General features: G+C 39.4%; 1 pseudogene; it reads left to right on the top strand.

The window, feature by feature from the left end:
• Positions 1-6,284: 6,284 nt before the first annotated feature.
• On the top strand, positions 6,285-11,240 carry LOC128110417 (Ig heavy chain V region 108A-like; annotated as a pseudogene).
• Positions 11,241-16,099: the final 4,859 nt, after the last annotated feature.

Here is a 16,099-nt window from a genome sequence, read left to right as displayed (position 1 = left end):
AAAGATGTTGAGTTAAACCAATATGTATATTTTAAAGGTACCTTGACTTCAAAATTTGGATATAAGGATATGTTGCTTTGGAAAGGAGACTCTGCTTTTGTTCCCACAGAAAGCCAAAGGCTATGGATTTGTTCCAGATTAAGATACATCAGGTTTGACCAGCCAAGACCCCCTGAAAGGTCTCCAATGACACCATGGCCCAGATGATCCAACATCCAGAATGGTTTGAAGGCAACTGGCTCAGACAATACAGCCTCATGGACTATTCCATAATCCTAAAATTTTCTTTGTGTCCCCATAAGATACAGCGTCCCCCCTCCAGCAGTAAGTAGTAAGAGAAGCTAAGCCCAAATTCCCAAATTATATGTAATTTTATTTTGTTAAGGTTAAAACCTTCCTTTTTAAAAAAAAGAAAAGGGGAAGTGCTGTGGGATGTTCTGTATGGCAAATGTGTTGCTGATTAGTCAATAGATAAAACACATTAGTTAGGCAGGAAATGTAGGCGGGACAAGGAGGAGAATAAAGCTGGGAAGTGGAAGGCTGAGTCGGAGAGACACTGCCAGCCGCCACGATGACAAACAGCATGTGAAGATGCCGGTAAGCCACAAACCATGTGGCAAGGTATAGATTAATGGAAATGGATTAATTTAAGCTGTAAGAACAGTTAGCAAGAAGCCTGCTATGGCCATACAGTTTGTAATCAATATAAGTCTCTGTGTTTACTTGGTCGGGTCTGAGTGTCTGTGGGACTGGCGGGTGACAGAGATTTGTCCTGACTGTGGACCAGGCAGAAAAACATTAGCTAAAGGAGGATGTCTATATGAATCTATTCTGATTAAGCTGGCCAGCATTCCTGCACATTGCCACTCATGATAGACCTTCAGTAACCCACCACACTGGCCTATGACATGTAACAAGATAGCTGTTAACAGGGTCAGGACAGAATCTGAAATCCAAGCAAGGCTCATCCAGCTCCCTGAATTGTAGGGATAAGTGCTCCTCTATAATGAAGAGGGTGTTGCACTGTGGAGTGACAGTACACAGAACATCATGTCCACCCTGACAAATGAGAGAAGAGAAGCCAAGCTTCAGCCAGGTCCCAACAGCTTCTCTCTTGCAATATTAGGTATATTAGAGCAAAATGTGCATATATCCTGACTTTCTGTGGCATGTATTTTTGTGTTAATTTGTGTACCTGTAATTCAGCATTTTAATGACAAACATACACAAAATCTTACATAATATTATTGGCCTCTCTCATTCCTGGAAATATTACAAATCCATCTTTCATCTGTGAAAACATTCAGCTCCTGAAAAACTTTACTAATACTTGCCTTGTCCAGAGGATCCTGAACTTTGAAAGGTAGGTATGGTGAGATAAAGATGTCTAAGTTCACTTACCCTCCATCCACGAGGATCCTTATAAATAGATATCTGCTTTCTTTATTCCCTTCAATACAGCTAAATATGCAGTCATGACTCACACTGATTCACAGCCCAAATTTGCTTGACTTCTATTTCTTCTCACTTGTATTTTCTGGAGTTGTTAACTGATCTGTGAGCACCACACTGGTTTTGCTTCTTCTGTCGACTGCTGTATCTCAGTGTCTCAGGAATTCTTATGTGGATATGTGATGTGCTGCATCTGAGATCAGGACAAATTGTAATCATCTGATTCAGGTGCTCTGACCCAGGTGTAGCCTGATGAAGCTATAAATGACTCTGTCTTCTGTAGTTACTGTAATACCAGTGGGTACTGCTGGGGCTGGATCCAACTGCATCCAGGGAAGACTCTGGTATTCAAAGGACATTAATAATAACACAAGCACAATTTAAAACCAATCTCTGACACATCTAGTCACAAACTCCAGAAAAACAAGACCATTTCTTCCTGCACCTGAGCTCTGTGAACACTGATGTTTCAGGAATATGTTCCTCTTCAAGAGAGACAGTGAAACTTCAGTGTAAGCCAAGACAAATCTACCTGCAGGGAAGTTCAGGACCAGCACGGGGCACAATGGGTCCAATAATCAACAGGACAGACATGAGGTGAGGAGTGGAGGGGACTCCATAGCCTCTGTGGACTCCTTTTTACAAGCCTATTAGGTGAACTACAGCTGCTGCTGTTTGTATGTGAAGTTTTTATCTTATAATACAGAGATTATTAAATATTTCAGATATTTATATTTTATTGTTTTTAATTCTATTTATTTATTCTTATTTTTGAAAAAAACCATGTATTTCATTCAATATATTCTAATTATGATTTCCCCTAACATATCTTCTTGATTCTTCCTACATCCCTACACACTCAACTCCACACCCTTTCTTTCTCTTTGTAGAAAGAATATAGGCACAAAGAGAGTATTTTTTTTTACATCACAAGAAACATACACAAAACAAAAGAAAATAAACATAAAAATGCAAGATCAGAAAACATGGTATATTAGCAAAAGAACATTGAGACCAAGACTTTAACCTTTGCAGGCTCTGTGCATGATGTCACAGACTCCTTGAATTCTTATGTGCATCATCCCTACGGTGTCTGGGAGACACTGTTCCCTTGGAGTCATCTGCCCCTATGGATCTCACCATCTATTCAGTTTTCAAGTTGTTTCCCAAAGTAAGGTCTAACCGTGTAGTTACTTTGTGCAACCAAGAACAATGGCATCACCACATACTGTTTTCAGCATGCCTGGGTCCTCTGTCACCGTTAACTCATAGGGAGATATCATGTACCCAGAAGTGAGATGTTCAATAACTTGTGTCTTTGAGGAGCAGAACTGTCCATCCATTCAGGTACCTCTGCTCAAGAATTCGCAAGTTAAATAAAATGCAAAGCTCATCCATGTACTTTCTAGTCAGCTTTCTGCATGCAGATATCACACATAACCACAGAACATAATCAGAACCAGACGACTGAGACCCACAGAAAATATTCAGAACCAGACCACTGAGACAATACTCTAAGCTAAACTACAAATCTTATCCTGACACCTCTAGTTTTGCTGCACTTTTATTAGTTTTATTGTTTTTGAAAAATACTGTAACAGCTGATCCATAAAACCACACCATAAAATGAGCTCAAAATTATTCCATCAACATGAAGAATATCCCAAGTGTTAAACTAGGCTGTTCATTATTTCCAGTCTTTTTATTTATAGAAACAACATTGTATTTTATGTGTCCTTTCCATTCCACACGTCGTATTTCTTTGCTCCTGGTATCACAACCCTTCCTTTTTGTCATGCCACATGCATTCTACACACTATATAATTATATATTTACTTCCATAGCAAGATTGTAGACAGCTTTCACTACAGCTTCCTTATAATTGTTAAATTTTGTTGACCCTACCCCAAACTATCACTTTTCTCTTTCCCAACACCACTTTATGTTTGAATCTTTGTGTCTCCATTAGCTATTCCTTCCACATTCATTTTATCTGTATTTCATCAAATGCAATCCCTTAATTCCTCAAACTAAAATGAAACTTTTCCAGTCTCTCTGCTTTTAGAAATTAAACACAGAAAACAAACCATTACAGTCTTGGAATCACATATGAGAAAGAACATGAAACATTTGTGTTTTTGTGTTTGGGTGACCTCATTCGGCATATTTTTTTTCAATTTCATATTTTTTATAATTCCACCCATTTACCTGTAGATTATACTATTAATGTTTTCCATTGAGTAGTATTCCATGGTCTATATGATTCACATTTTTTATCTATATGTTTGTTGTTGGACATCTTTATTGATTCCATTTTCTCAACTGTTGTGAATACAGCAGCAGTGAACATGGATGTGCAAGTATCTCTGTAATAATATGTAGAATGATTTGAGTATAAGCTTGGGAAGGATATAGCTGAGACATATCACAGTTCTATTTCTTATTTTTTGAAGAAATCTTCCAAATGATTTCCAAAGTAACTATACTAATTTACATTTCCATCAACAATGAATAAGGATTACCCTTCTCCCATATCCTTACCTGTATTTGTTTTCTTGTTTATGGTTATTCTTACTGAGGTAAAATCAAAACTTAAAGTTGTTTTAATCTGCATTTCCTTGGTAGATAAGGACTTTGGTTGGAGGACATGGAGAAACCAACCTTGAACTTAACAGGAAATTCTCCCTCCTGGCTAGAATACCTAGTACAGAAAGGTGCTATGCAGCCTGCAGTGAGAGAAAAGGCATCAATGATCTTGCACAATACCAGGCCTTATGATCTAGAATATCAGCCTTCCAGGCAGGATGTACCCACTACTTCCTGACTGTTATGTGGTAACCAATTGCTATCTTATTGTATTTGTAGCCTGCTCCATAGGAAAGACTGGCCCCCTTGTAAGCATGCTCAACAGCCCATGGATAGGGCTGACATAGCCCTAGTAGGCCCTAGTTGTATTGCTAATGGTCTAGTTGTCAACCTGACTTATAATACTTATCTTTATACCCAATAGATTAGTGCTGCTCTCAGTCTTGACCTTCTGTATGCTGTGTAATGCTCAATGCAGACATTAAAAATGGTCAAAGTGCTGAGAATGAATGAGTACTTTCAAAGATACAGGAGACCCATTGAAATCAACTTTGATATCAACCTCCCACCCAAAACTCAAGGACCATCAGAATCAGGGAAGAGAAACAATGTAAGGTTCAGAGAATGAGGTTAAAGACATGAACTTCTGTTTACAGATTGACACATTCTCATTGCACAAAGGAACTCTTAGCAGCTGTAGTTACCAGCACAAGACCTGCACAAAATCAAACCAGTCCAATCAACAGCAGGAAAGCCTGGGGAAAGACTAAGCAGGTGAAAGTGCCTCTTGGCAAAGCTGACGCCATGAGTTTATTTCTGAGAGCCACGTCTTAGAAGAAGAGAACTGAACTCCATAAGGTGTCATCTAAGTTTCACACACAGGCCTTGGCATATGTATGTCCTGCACCCACTACTAAACAAAGTGTTAAAAGTTTTAAAAGGTTAAAACACAGGTGGGGGAGGGATTCCCCATGGAGCATTTCAAGCTGAGGAAATTTTAGAATTGGAAGAATTCTTAGGAAGTTAGGATCACTTTTCTTAGGAGTGTGGCTAGTTGGATGTTACTTATGAAGTAGTTGTGGATGTACTACTTATAGCTACTATGAATGCTACTTATAGCTCCATCATATCCATATGGATAGCATTAATTAAACTTTGTGAGTTGTTTCTTGATAAAACAAAAGACATCAATATGTTAGGAGAGAGCCCTGTTGTTTTGAGAGGTCATAAAGGGAGCAAGAGGAATATAGTGCGGTAGGATATAATAAAAACATATTGCATTCATGAATGAAAAGCTTAAGAAATGAATAAGAACATTCTGAAATAACAATATTCCATGCATGTGTATAATGTACACTGTACATATCTACCCCATAATCTCAACCTATCCTTTTCTTTCTCCTGCTGTTCCCTTTTGTCACTTTTTCTCCATTAGACACTTTCAGTTCTACATCATTACATATGTGCATACATAATTGTTTCTATGCAACATCAAAGACTACAAATGAGACTTTTTATACAATATCTGTTTCTGAGACAGTCTTAATTTACTTAAAATATTATCACCAATTGCATTCATTTTCCTGAAAAAAAAAGATGTAAGTTCCTTATACTTGACAGATGAATAAATTCTGTTGCATTGTGTATATTCCATGTGTTCTTGATCCAATCATTTGTTGAAAGACATGTATTTTGTTTATATAATTTTTCAATTATAAATAATGCTGCAATAAAATTTGTGTGCAAACATTCTGAGACATTTTCAGTTTTTGTCTTTTTGGTAAGATTTTTAGTATGGGCCCTGCTGGAAAAGCATTTACTAATTACATGTATATGAAAGAAGACTGCAAATTCTCATAATTAGGAGTTTTGAAATCCTTATCACAACCACTCTGTAAATCGATTTTGTCACCAAGAGGAGCAACACTCTGGCTGAAGTGTATTTGTGAATTGAGCGCTTAGGTCTTAATGTTACACCCACAAGGTCTGCACAGGGCTTGGGTTATAAGTATGGGATGCATTTCCTTAGACAGGATTAAGACTTAGACTTTAGTATCCTGCTGCCTGACCCAAGGTCCTTTACCTCTTTTTTATCCAGCTGGACTAGGTCTTTACCTAAGAAGTACCCTGCCTCATGAATATGAAAATCATGTGAGTACATGGTGGTGAATACAGAGATGCCCACATCCTAGAACAACATATGATCAGTGTCCTCTCCACACTCACTGAGCACACAGGTCCTCACCATGGGATGGAGCTGGATCATCCTCTTCCTCCTGTCAGTAACTGCAGGTAAGGGGTTTTCCAGTTCCAAACCTGAAGAAGGAACAGGGTCTGAGGTGACAATGACATCCACTCTGCCTTTCTCTCCACAGGTGTTCACTCCCAGGTCCAGCTGCAGCAGTCTGGTCCTGAGCTGAGGAAACCTGGGTCCTCAGTGAAGTTGTCCTGCAAGGCTCTGGCTACACCTTCACTGACTATGAAATGTACTGGGTGAAACAGAGTCCTGGACAGGGCCTGGAATGGATTGGAGCTATTAATCCTGAAAATGGTAATACTGGCTACAATCAGAAGTTCAAGGACATGGCCAAACTGACTGCAGACACATCCTCCAGCACAGCCTACAAGGAGCTCAGCAGCCTGACATCTGAGGACTCTGCAGTCTATTACTGTGCAAGACACAGTGTTACAACACACATCCTGAGTGTGTCAGAAATCCTGGGGGAGCAGGAAGCTGCCCTGGGACTGAGATGACAGAGATGATTAGCCTGGAGACTTACACAGAAATAATTGTTCTGACTGTCCAGTTTTCTGCCTTCTCCTTTCTAAACAAAGTGATCCTGATTGAGGTCCAGTGACCACCTTCATTTACATGATGCTTCTGTAGTAAAACAGTAAAGAAGGGAAAACTGTGATAATGCATAGTCACAAAATGAGACTGGAACTCTTTTGGGAGTAGCTTTGAATAAAGTATAATATGAATTTTATCAGTAAAATCCACATGAACAACATCTGAGCATACCAAAACTCCTCCCACAGCTTTACATAGCCTGAATGTGTGTTTTTAATTCTGGCTGTGTTGTCAGCAGAACTTCCAGTTTCATAGATTGTAAGAGATATTTTTATCATAACGCTCTGCCACGTAAGTTTAATTCTTGTAAGTTGACCAAAAGTATTATTAAATTTCTTTTCATAAACTCATTTATTGACCCAGTATATATAGACTCGGATTCAGTTCTCACTGCCCACATAGCAGCTCACAACTATCTGTAACTTTACTTCCACGGCATCCAGAACCTAAAACCCTTTTCTGGTCTCTACATGCACCATGCATGCACTCACAAACACAAAATAATTAAAAAGCAAAATAATATAAAACTTTGATTTCTCTGACAGTATGGCTTTTGGAAAAAGCTTAAACTCCCAGCACCCAGGAGGTGTAGGTAAGAAAGATTAGCAGGTCAAGGTTAGTCACAGTACACAGCTATTTCCAGGGCATTTGGGACTGCTTGAGACCCAAACTACCACGTCCATTAAATAGTTTTACTAGATGAGCTTGGTTAAATTCAATGTGTCACCAAACAAAACACCTGGCTCTCTGGAGGGGAGATCCTCCTCTGAGCTGTTCACTTTCAAGAAGAGCCTGCATGCCCTGAGAAAAGAGGAGAAAGGTCTTTAGAAAGTGTGCAGCTGTGACCGAAAAGTCTATCAGTGTGCCAGTGGACACATTCAACAACCAGTTCACCCTGAAGCTGAGCTCTGCTACGAGCGAAGACCCAGCCTAATATTACTGGGAAGCAGATACAATGAGTAGGTTCCCCGTGTACTAAGAAACAGCCTCTCCTTTGAGGATCTCAGGACCAGCATGGGTGATGTATGTCCAGGCTTCACCAGAAAAATAAAATGTAATAGATAAGAGAAACATTTGAAGAATGAGTGTGTCCTCTGAGACTCTAAGGTTTCCAATCCCAACTTCATATAAATTCAGATATCCTATAATACACATGATGTACTTACTATGACAAGACTCCAAAGTGAGTACAGAAAAAATTACTCATTAAATAATATTGTACACGTTTTATTCATTACCTCTGAACCTTATTAGAAGGACAAACATCAATTACATGTCATATAAAAAGGCTACAGTTTTTCAAACATGAGGTGTCAGACATGCAGTCATCACCAGCACCAGCATCTGTAAATCTATCTGTAACTTCTTTCCAGGTGCAGGAGGGATTTTCTCAGTTGGAATACATGATTGTGACTTGGGATCTCAGTTCTTGATGTTGCATCCACTGTGCTGAGCACATGCAGCTCTGCAGGGCAACTATAGGAAACATGGTCCCAAGGTGTCATCCACTGCTCTGCAAAGCCCTCCGCTCAGGGGAAGGAAGGAGGGAAAGCTGGACATAATCACATCATCTGTTCTTTATTGCATTTTGGATTTCATCACACGTTTCACTGAGCGTATTTTCCTCTTCAATTGTTTTAGTCAAATTGGCCATAATGATCCCTAATATATGATCTTTGTGTCTTGGGAAAAGAGATTAGAAGAAAGTAAATAAAATAGAGACTGTCCCTTTGCATATTCAGGATTCTGAAGGTAGAGAGGAGGTGACTTACACTTATAGCATATCACCGCCCCATATGTGAATTTAGACAATGTTTCCTGTGAAACCCTGGATGTCAAGGCAAACTTCATCTGTTCACAGCACTATGGAACTCACCTGAGATCAGCTTCATCACTGTCCAGTCTTGTATTTAAGGGATGTGAGTCCTTCAATCTTGTGTGATGTCTCCGGTGTATGTATTGCATTCATCCTAGTGTTCAGGTTTACTCCCAGAACATTTCATTATCTGGTTAAGAACCAACTCCAATGTGGGATTTGTAGGATTTCAGTTTACTGGGGAAATTCCTAGGATCAATGATAATTTTTCATAAGAGATTCACTTTCTTTCCCTTCTTTCAATGATTCAATTATTAATGGCTGCATGGCATTTGCATCTTTTGAGATTACCCTGCCTCCAGAAAGAGATTTTCCATGTCATTTGAAAGTACATCTGGTTGCTGCTCTACTCCAAGCATATCTTAAATCCTATTACTCACATCATCAACATATAACATGCTCCCTCACATAGATCAAAAAGAGTATCATCATTTAAAATCCAGGTGCTTGAGAATATCCGAAGGATGAAAATTGATGGTTGCATTATATCTAACAGTTGTTCCCTCTGCACTGCTTCCCACCTCATTATCACTGTGATGAATGGGGAGACCCAGACATGCCTACAGCGCTAATGGGAAATAGGCTCTCAACTTGTGTATATCTGAGTTCTGAAATTTTGAAGAGTATAAAGCAGTTCAGTGACATGTTCTGAAAAGACGAGTTATTCTGCTGCATATTTACAGCAATAGTTTCTATCTTTGAGTCCTCAATGATAGGGTACTTAGCATCTACATTTATACAACATTTTTTTTTGAAACTTAACAATTTTCTTTTTTGTACCGCATAGTCCATACTTGTTTTCACAGTTTTGAGGCGTGGACAAAGAAGTACTTTGAGTACATCTGAAAAATTCAGATAAGAAATGTCTGTATCCACTGCATCTCATATCACAGACTTAAGACAGAACATCACACTTTTATTGCCTGCATTGTCAAAACATCTGAAATGCAATCAGTGTTCCTGGTTAGAAATGAAGTTCTTTTTTCAGAAAGGTCTGGTGCCTGCCTTTCCCATACTTAGGAACCAGCAATCCTTGCATCTCTGGCCCCCTGGCCCCTTTGTCTAAACTTGGCAACTTCATCTCTGTATCATCCATTCCGGGATCTTTTCCTGCTGGACCTTTCCTACTGCCTACCTTTGATGAGGATGTGTGTGATGATCTCACAGAGAGAATGTCAAATATTCTCCTATTTCAAGGCTCATAATTTAACCATAGATGTAAAGTCTCTGTATTGTTGACAACCTCCTGGAAAAGTAATCCAAGTGTTAGTGCAACTCTTATTGCTCATCCTACCCTGAGGGTTTCAGTGCCTCAGCCTGCACTCAGCATCTTGGTTTGGTTTCTTTTTACAGTGTTGCTACAATTTTTTTGGTGAGTGCATATTCATAGTTTAGACACATCTTGATAGATTTATCTTATAAACATTTTAAAATATGAAGATTTTTGAAGATGTTTTATTGGTAAAAACTAGTTGATCATTTTTGATGAAGCTTTCTTTAAAGAAATCAGCTAGACCCTGGGGTTTCCTATAGCAGGAATCTTAAAAAGTCTTATTAATAAAATCAAACCTGAGGCCAGTTTTTGGGGTGAATTCTGGGAGATCAGAGAAGCAGAACAAGCCACAGCTTCCTCACCTTACCAATTCCTCAGCTGATCCTGTTTCCTCAGTTTGGAAACCTCTGAATCCTCATCTGAACAGATCTCAACTGAACTGTGATGCTCAAAGCCTCAAAGCTTACCCAGCTAAAAGCTTCTAGTTTCTGGTCCTCACGCCTTATATACCTTTCTGCTTTCTGCCATCACTCCCTGGGATTAAAGGCTCACTTCTTGGGATTAAAGGCGTGTGTCACCATGCCTGGCTGTTTCCAATGTGGCCTTGAACTCACAGAGATCCAGAGGGATTTCTGCCTCTGGAATGCTAGGATTAAAGGTGTGAGTGCCACCATTTTCTAGCCTCTGTATCTAGTGGCTGTTCTGTTCCCTGACCCCAGATAAGTTTATTAGGGTGCACAATATTTTGGGGAACACAATACCGCCACAGTTTCCTCTTCACTCTGAGTTTCAGAGCCTTGGCTTACTTCTATACAGATAAGGCGCCTTTTCATTTTTTTTTTTTAGAATTTTTTTTTCAAAGTTTAAGAGTGCCTGGTTCCTACCCCAGGTGTGTCAGAACCATGGTTCTACTCAATCTTTGGCATCAAAACCCTACATCTTCAGACTCCAAATTATTGTAACATTCATGTTCAATAAACAACTGAATATTGGGAAGATTGGCATTTCTGGACAAGCATTCCTAAATTGAGTCATTGGCCAAAGGGGCCCCGTGGAAACTTTAAAGTATCTCAGACTTTGCCAAGGATATTGAGGGCTCTCCACAGACTGATGGTAATACCTTACTGATGAAAACAAGCCTCATGCATCTCCTTGAACGCAGAGCATTTGACCTGACTTACTGGAGTCCTCACGCCTACTGACTGCTGTCCACGGTAGTAGAAGCTGTTTTTCATGTTCTCAGAGCAGGGAGGTAATGATCAACCTAACTACAAGCTGCGTGACCTGTGATGGTGATTGCCTGCAAGAAATGTTGTGGGGGTAATCAATCACTCTCTGATTGGATGTAAAGTCCACTCTGTGAATGCAACCCATGCCTGAAACTACTAGAGCGTCCCAGAACCTGAGAGTAGAAAGGCCATGGGCTAAAACAGTGGTTCTCAACTTGTGGGTTGCAAATACTTTGGTAGTTGAACAACACTTTCACAGGGGTCACATATCAAATATCCAGATTGTCAGATATTTACATTACAATTCATAGTAGGAAATTACAGCTCTGAAGTGGCAACTGAATAATTTTAGGGGTGGAGTCACCACAACATGAGGAACTGTATTAAAGGGCCGCAGCAGCAGGAAGTTTGAGAACCACTGTGAGAGAAATTCTAGATTGGGAAAACTGAGTTAGAAGACCCACCCTATGTGTTGGCAGCACTGTTCCTACAGGCTGTGGTCCTGGACCAGATACAAACGGGATGAGATCATAAGTATAAGCATTTGTCAATTTCTGCTTTTGAGTGTTGGTACAATGTGACTTGCTGCATCAAGATCCTGACTCCATGAATTCCCTGACATGATGGACTGCATCTCAAGCTAATAAAAAAGTCCTATCTTCCTTGAGCTGCTATTGTCATATAGTTTGCTCCTGAAATTCAGGTAGTGACTGACAGAGAACATCAGTATTGAGAAGTAGGGCTATTGCTGTAATAAACCTGAATGCAGTCTTAGTCAGTATTCAATTACTGTGAAGAGACATCATAACCACAGCCACCCTTATTAGAGAAGACATTTAATTGCAGACTTGTTCACAGCTTCAGAATGTTAGTCTGTTATCATCATGGTAGGGAACATTGTGGCATACCTGTCATTTGTGCAGAAGTTGAGAGATACGTCATGATCACAGGAAGAAAGAGAAAGAGTGGGCATACCAAGGATATGGATCCTCAAAGGCCAGCCCCAGTGATACATTTTCTCCAACAAGAACACGCTTATTCTTCTAATCCTATCAAAGAGTTCTAATCTCTGATGAATAATTATGCTACATGTGAAACTCTCGAGGCCATTCTTATTAAAACCACCACATGTGATGAAAGGAGTTTCCAACTTCTGAAAATCCACAAAACCTTTACCCTGTACATTTAAAAAATATTTCTCTTATTTTTTGAGATATTTCCCCCTTTATTGAAAATCGATTTTCCCATACTCTATACCTTAACATGACACATTTCCAATCTTGAGAGCTTAGGCTACACTACAAAACAGGAGATATCAAGGGCCCATGACATTGGGCCCTTTGGATCTTTAAAATAGCGATTCTCTACTGGACAAAGGTCATTATCTTGTAATAATTCAAAATTTAAAGGTATAATGTATGTGTTCTTAATGGCTTGCCCTATAAAGTTATATGGTATTCTAGTTTTGTGAGTAACAATAAAATGTCCAACCAATTTGATTTCATGAGATATGAATGCAAGGCTATTATCAGCTTTGATCATCTTAGGAATGCCCTTAAAGGCAAAGCAAGCCTGTAAATTTGATATGATATGAATAACACACTCTTCAGGTTGAGCTCTTGCCCATGCCATGATTGAGAAAGTATCTACAGAGATGTGGACATACTTTTCCTTTCCAGATTCTGGGATTATAGTAGGATCCACTTGCCAAATGTCATTTGGTCTGTCTGCAGGAGACTCACTGAGGGAAATGGTTTAGCACACAAATTAGAACATTCAGGATATTGTAGAGATATGGTTTTTATGTTGATTCTTGGTTTGCTGAGATGTTGATACAGAAATGGAGCGTGATTGTGAGTTAGAGCATGCCAATCAGTGGCCTTCGGACAGATGTGAGTAAAGACAGAGGGAAGAATAAAGTATCTTCCAAGGTCCCAGGAAATCCTGAATAAGCACACTTGTGGATGATGAAGAGTTGTGAAGACCTGAAAAATTAATTGATGAGCCCGAACAAAGGAGTTTTGGATAACGTTATCAATTTGTGGTGTATAGACATTTTGTAACATAGGGATGGTAATGGTTGTAAAGACAGAATCGGTGACAATATTAACTAGAGAAGGGTGATGCTCTAGACCTTTGTGACTGTATAAAATTTATTTGGTTGGGCTGAGCACAAATCAGTATGAAAAACTGCCTGATCTTAAATTGGAAAACATTTGCTGACAGTGATGCCATTGCTTGTGAGACACATTCAGTGTGCAACATGTTTGCTAATAAGCATTTCAGTTCTTCTTCTAATGTAGTACATCTTTCAAATGAATTTAAAATATACCAATGGTGAACAAGAATTGTGATCTATGAGATATAAGAGTTTGTAGCTAGTACTCATTTCTCATTGCATCTTATCACCGCACTAATGACCTCTAACCAGACATTTTCCCCCCAGAAACAGGTCAATTTTCCTCAAAGTTCTTCAACAAGAGGAGAATCTACAGTCCCAGGTTGTATTGTAAATGTTCAGCTTTCTTTAGGAAGACGCAACAGCAGGAGTCTATTTTAGTAATGTTAGGAAGAAATATCACGGAAACAAAATCATATCCAATATTTAATATTTATTATTCATGTGAGCAAAGGTAGTTAAGGAACTTACATATAGAAATGCAAAATCAAGTACCACGAGACACTTTAAACCTTTCAATCCAGGACAAACTTGTATGTAGTGAAATGTACTTGAATCATGATCATTCTGCTTACATCCAAACAAATGCATCTATACTCTGATACGCAGCATTTTTTAGGGGTTAACATGTGTGCTTACATGTCTTTGTGTTCACGCACAGGGACACACATGGGTCATATACATTGGTATTGACTCTGTTAATTCCTTGGAGCTGGTAGTCATTCAGTTCCACAGCTGCCATTCACTAAGTTTATGGCAAATACACCTAAGTCTCTGAAAATCATTAGTCATGACCATACAAAAATAAGAGGATGTTGAGCTCGGAAGCTATATCCAAAGAGAAAAGAGAGATGCCTAAGGGCACAAACTGCATTTTCCACCCAGAAGATCCATGAAAGGCAGGTGAACAATCCCTTTTAAATCTTTAGATACAAATCTACAACCCATCCATGATAGAAATCCTGAATTAGCAGATTGAATCACAATCCAAATTTGTCTTAATTCTGATTACTTCTCAAATGTGAAAATATTTTCTCTAGGTGGGAATTGATCTGTAAGTACAAAATTTGATACTCTGCCTAGTGTTGTGATTTTCTTTCCCATGTACAGCTGCAGAAGTGGGGATATTGCATTGTAGAGCAATTGTAAATCCAACCCATCACTTGTGCTGTCTCTGGTAACTCACTTCAGCACCAGAGGTCACTGCTAATGCTAGATCTAACAGACCCTAGAGAAAAGACTGGGGTTCATGGAGACAACCTTGGAGGTACAACTCATCATCCATTTTTGAAATATCTAGTTAACCTCACCAGGTACATGACAAAGAAGAGAAAAATGAGTCATAGTGAGAGGTCTGTGTCTGAGAATTTATGCAAGTTGGTTCTCAGAACCAACAGGGGTCACTGTGGATTCACCAATTCATAAGAAATAAAGGGTAGCAGAAGCAGGTAATGATGTCATGCATTGAAGGAATTTTAAAAACCACTGATGATTTCAGTCTCATTCCATTCAGAAACCAGGGTGTAGTTGACAAGTGAGATCTCCATGTTACAATACTGGAGAGGTTATTTGTTAAATAAAACCCATAGTGAGGTCACCAATATCTAGGATTTCTGTTACTATTGGATAAGATATTAGTTCATGAAAGAGTTATCAGTAAAGGTTAAGGATATTTGTGCTTTAGGACCCTAAGCAACATTTTGTAAAATAGTGTCCCAGGAGTTCCCAACTGATATCAGTGGTGTGAATATTCCTGAGGATCACTGGTGTGGGATGGACAGCAGTGTCCAAAGATTTGTGACAGTGTCTCATGGGGGCAGGATGGCCAATGCAACTTCTCAGCATCACAAATACTATTTACCTTAAAGTGGTTCAGGTGATCCTTGAACCCTTGAATTGTGGTTCACTTTAATGAACATGGGTGTAATGAACTAGATTCTCACTGGGATGGAAGAACTCTGCCTGCACAGGTGTCGGAACAAAGTAGGATGAAGTAAGGAATACATTTTCCAGACAGGTTTAGGACTTGAAACTCACCATCCAACTGACTAACGTAGGAAAACTCTTCCTCTTCTGTCTCAAAAAGGAGCAGGTCTGGCTCTAAGAAAAACCATTCCTCATGATTACATAAATTAGAGTTTGTGCTTGTAAGTACAGGGATATTCACAAAAGCAACAGTAACACATTAGTGCTCTTTGGCCACAGTCCCTGAGCACACATGTTCTCACTGCAGACTGAAGTCAGATCATTCTCTACCTGATGGCAGCAGCTATAAATAAGTGCATTAACAGGAGCAGGGCTGATGGGGAGCCAGAGAGTGAAGTGATCATGTCATCCTTTCTACATGTGATGTCCATTCCAAGGTTCAGCTGCAGCAGTCTGTAGTTGGACTGAGAAGTCCCGAAGATTCAGCAAAGTTTTCCTGCAAAGATTTTGACTCAGATAGCTCCCCCATTTCCTATATGAACTGGGTAAGGCAGAACTTAGACCTGAGCTTGAAAAGACTGGATGGATACTCTCAAGCGTTGGTCCAACAAACTACAGACAGAAGTCTCAGGACAGAACCACACTAGATGCAGACACAATATCTAACACAGTCTACACTGAGCTCAGCAGCCTGACATCTGAGGACTCTGACATATAATACTGTGCA

This window comes from Peromyscus californicus, unplaced genomic scaffold (genome assembly GCF_007827085.1).
Source record: "Peromyscus californicus insignis strain IS unplaced genomic scaffold, ASM782708v3 Scaffold_15__1_contigs__length_86483966, whole genome shotgun sequence".
NCBI lineage: Eukaryota > Metazoa > Chordata > Mammalia > Rodentia > Cricetidae > Peromyscus > Peromyscus californicus.
The sequence above is the reverse complement of the archived record's forward strand: the minus strand, read 5'-3'. Positions and strand labels throughout refer to the sequence as shown.